Below are 7,518 nucleotides of genomic sequence, written 5' to 3'. Positions count from 1 at the left end.
TGGCCTTTAGCGTCCTTTTCCCACAAACGCCGCTAAAGGTCATGGCCATTAGCGACACTTTTCCCACAAACGCCGCTAAAGAGGTCATGAAATTTTAAATATATATATATATATAAAAGATCATGATTTAAATATTGAGAAGAATAATATCCATGATTTAAATATAAAATTTTCTATTAAAATTCATTATCAAATTAAAATAAAATAAAAATATAGAATCAAAACTAAAATAAATAATAAAAATTAGATTAAATATAAATATAGAATCAAAATAATAAAGCACCAAACTTGTATACTGCCCACCATTATAAGTCACTAAAAGCAAGAAAAACAAAATGACTTAATTCATGGAATTCACGAATGTTAACATCGACATGAGTTTAAAACTTTATGCTCGAAGGATGTTCAAAACCGAATCCACAATAGATCGAAGCGCTCCAGCCAGTGAAAGTTTCAATCCCGAACCGTGAATTCCAACATACCCCTACACCACATAAAAAGAACATTGCTTTACACTAAAACTAGCAGATTATATTAGAACATTGTTTACCTTAAAATATGTATAAATTAAAATCAACTAAGGCTAAAATACCGGAGGAAGTGCTTTGACACAATTGCGATAAGTATAAAGCAACGATGCCATCTCCTTCCCATCCTCGGATAAGTGTGCTCGCCATGCCATCAAATACAAGATCGAGACTAAAACAAAACACTAAAAAGTTTATCAAAATTTTGCAATTAACTTTAGACTCTAACTAGCTTGGGCAAAAATAAGTTTTCTAAACCGTTATTATTTTAATAGTAAATATAATTTAACTGATTCTAAATGAGTTAAAATTTTAATATATATATAATTACATTAATTTATTAATTTATTAATGATTTTTCGAAAAATTATTAAAATATTTAAACAAATAATATTATTATAAATTTAACACGCAGAAGAACGAGAATACAAATTAATTATATATATATATATTTGACAATTATTCATACTGGTTGTATTTTTACATGCCAATAAAAAGCAATAAAAAGCAACGTTTTACCCTAAAAGATTAGCGTTGAATCATGGTATCTGAAAAAACTTAAAGAAATAGAAATGATTGTAAAGAAGCAGTGAATAAGAACATTACATACTATGAATTTATATTCAATGCACTCTCTGTAAATGGTTATCAACATGAAAATGAAAGGATCCTTATATGAAACAAATGGTAAATTTTGAATTTGGCAATTGAATCTTCATATCCTTATATGAAGTTTGGTCGGCAAATGAAAATGAAAGAAAACTAAAGCAACATGGTTCCAAAGGTAGAAAGCTATCTAAGTTAATGTCTTCGTGCACACATTTGTCTAAACCAATAGCTCTACCATGCTTTTATACCTAGGAAGACTAAATTAAGGACTACCACAAATGATGAATGCTAAGTAGAGAACCACCAAATAAAAAGACAAGGCAATTAAAAAATGTAGTAGTTAAACTCAAGTATGTTATTCAAGTAATAAAAAAAGATTCAGGTTTAATTATGAGCCCGGGAAGTGAGCTGAAGTACTTTTCCACTACAATCAATGAAATCTCTTCAGCCTGGTGTGAACTCAGTAAGCCTACAGTAGCAACAAAAAGGTACCTACTTCTATGGTCTTAAAGTTAAAAGAAAAAACAGAAACCAATTCCATAATTTCATTCTATGGCATGAAAATAATCAGAAGCAAGTTCAATTTTACATCAGGCATCATTGGTCTGCCTAACAATATAGTCAGATTCACATCTAGATTATTAAATGATTATTCAGTTTCATACCAAGAAATTTAAAGAGTTTAAAAGTAAATCTAAGTTTCATGGTGTAAAAAACTTAGTATATCACAGTTAGCAATCGAAAGAAACACAAAATTGGAATTTGGAATGATACCCTTCAAGGTCAATACTCAAAGCTTCTCAGCTGACATAAGAAACAGAAAGCATAAATACTAGGGTCCAAAATTGATCTGAGCTTAAAAACTAATCAACATCTAATAAATTGAAACCAGAACACCCAGAGTAGCAAAAACAACTGCAGGATTCTTTTAAATATTAGCACTAGAAACAAATTTGCACCAACATTCAAAGAGGTAATAATCCACAACTTCAATTTACAGCATTCAAACACTTCAATTTGCAGCACTTTAACACTTCAATTTACAGCATTAAAACACTTCAATTTGCAGCACTTTAACATTTCAATTAACAATATTTATAGCACTTCAATTTGCAACATTTAAGCACTTCAATTTACAGCATTCAAACACTTCAATTTGCAGCACTTTAACATTTCAATTAACAACATTTAAACACTTCAATTTGCAGCACTTTAACACTTCAATTTACAGCATTAAAACACTTCAATTTGCAGCACTTTAACATTTCAATTAACAACATTTAAACATCTCAATTTCCAGCAACTAAACACTTCAATTTGCAGTACTTAAACACTCCAATTTACAGCACTCTAACACTTCAATTTGCAGCACTTTAACAGTTCAATTTACAGCATTTAAACACTTCAATTTGCAGCACTTTAACATCTCAATTAACAACTTTTATACACCTCAAGTACAGCGAAATGGAATAGCTTTGTTCTTTTTCCCCTTTTTTATTACTATTAGTAACCACTAGAGGACTGGTGGTAGCATAGCAATATTAGTTTTTTTATAAATAAATAAATAAATAAGATCATAATGTTTTGTATAACTTAAGATCAGAGAAATGTTTATGGCGTATACCTGAACTTTGCATCATTCTTAGGAATTGAAGGTAGCCTAGTCAGCCTTCTGGTAGAAACACTTCCTCCAAGATTTAAGTGATAATGATATATCTTATTATCACTAATGCCTACAGCCAGACACAAAATTGACTTTATTAAATACATAACGAAGAATTTAACAGAAGGGACACACACACACACATATTAACATCTCAATTAACAACATTTATACACCTCAATTAACATCTCAATTTCCAGCAACTAAACACTTCATTAGTGATGCACTAGCAGGTTAATTAGAGCCTGAAATTGCTTCATTAAAAAATTATAAAATATACTTCAAACATTTTACTTTAGAAATTGAGGGTAGTAAGCAATTTATTAAAAAATTAAAAAAAGTTATATAAGATTTTTATTATAAAATATTTAATAAAAAGATAAAATTACAAATAATTATAATTAAAATTAAATGAATATAATGAAACTTAACCAAACCAAGAGATATTGATTCATTGAAGTTATTAAAACCTAAATTGATATCCACAAATTTATCATTCTCTTCTCATTTCAGCTAAACTTCGTACATAAACCACATGTCATTATGGAGGTGAAGTTAATAGTTAAACAATGAACGTAATCATTTTAACTAAAATGTTGGTTCACCTCTCTGACTTGTGCAATCAATAAACATTTCTAATGAATTTGAAATTAATGAAAAAAGAATATATAAATCAAATGCTATTCAAACAGTGAAATTTGAAGTACCTTGTTTACTCATTTCAGCAAACATATTTCTCCCAGTAAAAACTGCTATAGGGAACGAAAGAATTATTTGGCTAATGATGCCTTTATTCCATATGGTGATAGAAGTCACAAAGATCAACACCTCAAGCAAGCCGTATGCAAAATGTAAACTCTCATACATCAAGATTTCAACAGCATCTTGTTCAGTAGCCTTTTCCTGATGATGGAGAAAACACTTATATTAGTTAACTGATGAAATCCCATATTCAGTTCTACTACTGGAAACTTACAAAGAGCCTATTCAATCACCTCTAAAATGTCAAAGCTAAATAAATATATCATCAGTTCCTACTGTTTGTGAAGGAAAAGAATTTCAAACCATGAACTAATGAAAGCAGCTAATTTCAACAGCTTAACAACAAATGTACCCTTTTCCTATACCGATATGAATAGTTCTCTCACAGGCAATTCATCAAACATAAGGAGAGTAAACTTTAGATTCTTTACCATACGCAATCCAACACAAAAAAAAATTCCTATAATTCTATAATCACAATTGAATCCATAGAGAAACCCAAGAAACGGCTGGAACAACACATTGCGGCAGATTTTAAAGAGCACCTCAAAGAAAGAAAGAAAAAAGTCGATGGCATAGAAAATAAAATAAAGAAAACCCATTAACAGGAAAACGTGAATGCGACTGATACCTTGAATTAGAAGAAAACCAGTAGGAAGAAAACCAGTAGGTTACCTTCAATCTAAGCAGGGAGAATAAACTACTAAAAATAGTAATGATTTAAAGCTATCCAGTAAAATTGAAAGGAAAAAAAAAAAGAAAAAAGTACAGGACATGATGGAAAGAAAGTTAAAAGAGATAAGCTGACTCACTTGACGACCATTGATTTCATGTGCTAAGACTCGAACATGCTCGATAGCTCTGGCTTCACACAGTTCTTCGCTCTGCTTTGCTTCCAAAAACCCTTTGTGCCTTTTTCAGTTTCTTTTTTTCTTTTATTCCAGATCGAGAAAAAGAGGGAGTAACGAGCGGGTAAGAGTGAGCGGTATTTTGATTTCCCTTTTTTTTTTTTTTTTTTGGTAAAATAATGGCTTTTTGTGGCGTATTTAAAAAAAACGAAAGTATAACTTAATTTTTTGCAGCACTTTTAGTATAAACGCCATTATAGCTTAGTTGGTTAAGTTTGCTTGCTCTTTACCTTAGTACCTGGGTTCAAATCTCGTTGTTAGTAATTTTGAATCTTTTTTGTACCCCTTCGTACCTTGCTCTTTTTTGTACTTGCATTTATTATTTTTAATCAATTAACTCTTCAATATTACAATAATATAGACGGATTGACAATTTGAGCTACATATTACAAGAATACATTAACATTAATATACAGCACATAATACATTAATATATATTATTAGTACAATAGTATAGAAGGATTCACAATTGATATCTGAGCACATACATAATTTGAGCTACAATATTATGAATATTAAATCGCTAAAGCTAAAATTTTAGAATTGTTGTATAAATTTTAAAATTTAATGAGTGTAAAGGATAGGTGCAATAAATTATACATTATACAAGATTTGTGTTTTAAGATATTATTAGAATAAAAAATATCTTATACAAAAATAATGATTTTACTAAAATATATAAAAATATTGCACATAATTCATTCCTTGTTTCACTGTAATAATCTTACAATGGTATTTCTATATATTCATTTTTTTTTTTTTGCACTTCAATTTTGTTTTCCTCTATTGTTTCATGTTCACTTGAATGTGTACATTTGTCCACTTCTCAATTGTTTTGTACACTGAAAGTTAATCTATTATCTCTTAAATAATTTAAACTATAATCATAAGTTTAATATATTCAAATTAAGATTATCTCTTTTACAATTATATAAGAAATCATTTAATATATAAATTAAAAAATACTAATTAATCTAAACCCTAAACCTCTTAACCCCTATCCCATAAGCACTAAACTCTAAACCCTTAACCTTTAACCCCAAACCTTTACACCTTAAACTCTAACCCTAACCCCTAAACCCTAAATTATAATCCCTAAACCCATAATTCATCATAAACCTTCAAATACTAGTTAACTCCTAAACCTTAAACCCTAGACCATATATCTTAAACTATAGTTAACTCATAAACCTTAAACCTTAAACCCTAAACCATATATCTTAAACCATAAACCATAAACTATAATGATAATTAATTTGATATTTTAAATTCAATACTATCTCTTTTACGATTATATAAGAAAATATTTAATATATTGTATAACCATAAATTTTAATAATTATTATTTTAGGGTTATAGATTAGTGTTTATGATTTTTTTGGGTTTAGGGGTTATATGACTTTTAGTGGCGTTTTTCCAAAAGCGCCGCTAATGCTCTAGTTTTTAGCGGCGTTTTTCCAAAAGCGCCGCTAATGTTCTTTTTTTGCGGCATTTTTTACTAAAACGCCGCTATTGCTCTGTTTTTAGTGGCGTTTTTGGTAAAACGCTGCTATTGCTATGTGTTTTACAATTTTTGCGGCGTTTTTTGATAAAACGCCGCTAAAACCCTATTTTCCTGTAGTGAAACTATGCTAGATATTTTATATAGAACCGAACCACACAAATATCTTATATTTGATTAACTTGCTAAGATTGACCAGTCTACGGAATTTTCATCGTTGAATTAAACTGTGCCATTTTTTCAATGTATATAACTAGAACTTGACCTATTGTGTTTTATTTTACATATATATATTATAAAGGTATACAAGCAAATTAAGAAATATTTTATGTCACATTATAGATTTATGACAAAGGATACTCTCAAAGTGTAACATCTCATCTATTATAATATTAACATAATTATTGGACTTTACATCTTCATTCATTTATGAATAAATATAAAATATTTTTATATTAAAAATAAATTCTATTTAAAATTCATGTTGGGTTTAAAAAAATCAACTAAATTAATTTATAATTGAAAATTTCCTTTAATTTTTTTTATTAAAATAAAAAAATCCATTATTCACAAAAGGATGAAACGAACATGCACACACCAACAAAACTTTAGCAGTGTTAGCGTAGGTCCGATTCTCATCATACATAAATATTAAATTTATTTTGATATGTTCTAATTTCATATTTAATTTCAAATTAATTATAATTATAATTGATGGAATATATGATTAGTTTTAATTATATTTATAAACTCCTCCCAAATAGATGTATAAGTTTGTATATGTCAGGAAATCTTTATCCTTTAAATTTCAGGTTTGGCGTGAATATTCATCCATTAATTGAGTGGTGTACCTTAATTTTGGTTTTCTATTTTTTTGAAAAATAAAATAATAAAATTACATCAAATTAAAATGATTAAAAGTACTTCTCATTTTATCTCATTGAAAGATGTCTTATTTCATTAGGGATTGCATCAAAAATTTATAGGTTTGATTTCCATATAAGACTCAACTTGGTCAAATAATCCATAATAATATTATCTTCTCTAAGTATATGTTGCACCCACCATTGTAGTTTGACTTTCAAGCATTGTTTCCCAATTTTGATAATATTAAAGTTTTCTTTTATTATCTTATAAGGAGTTGCTTTCTAATATTGGTATATAAGAAATTTAAGGGCAGCTATTCGAATTCAACATATATATATATAAATAGCAAATATTTCTATCTCATTAACAATTGGGATTTTTTAAATTATCAATTATTGCTCTACATATTTTAAACTACTTAAAAGTCTACGTTCCTTTTTCCTAATTTTTTCTTTAAATTGTAGTTGCTTAGATTTAAATACAAAATTTATTGTAAGTGTCTTCATAAGAGTGACGGAATTAGATATTTTTTGATTTTATATAGTATTTTAGTGGCCTTTTCGCAAGCAGATTCCAAGTATGGGTGTGTAAAATAGATAACACATTTTTCCAAAATTTTCTTATTTTAAACGAAGAACAATAACTTTGACCAGTGTGATCCATGGAATAAAAAAAGTCAAC

General features: G+C 28.2%; 1 long non-coding RNA gene across 1 annotated transcript; it reads right to left on the bottom strand.

The window, feature by feature from the left end:
• Nucleotides 1–2,772: 2,772 nt before the first annotated feature.
• Nucleotides 2,773–4,696, bottom strand: LOC128290247 (uncharacterized). Its single transcript, XR_008279921.1, has 3 exons — nt 4,374–4,696; nt 3,507–3,702; nt 2,773–2,869 (listed from the first exon to the last, which is right to left on the bottom strand). It is a non-coding gene; the product is annotated as an uncharacterized LOC128290247 (long non-coding RNA).
• Between the last annotated feature and the right edge of the window lie 2,822 nt (nt 4,697–7,518).

Source organism: Gossypium arboreum, chromosome 3 (genome assembly GCF_025698485.1).
Source record: "Gossypium arboreum isolate Shixiya-1 chromosome 3, ASM2569848v2, whole genome shotgun sequence".
NCBI classification, from domain to species: Eukaryota; Viridiplantae; Streptophyta; class Magnoliopsida; order Malvales; family Malvaceae; genus Gossypium; species Gossypium arboreum.
This window is presented reverse-complemented; position numbering and strand designations above follow the sequence as displayed.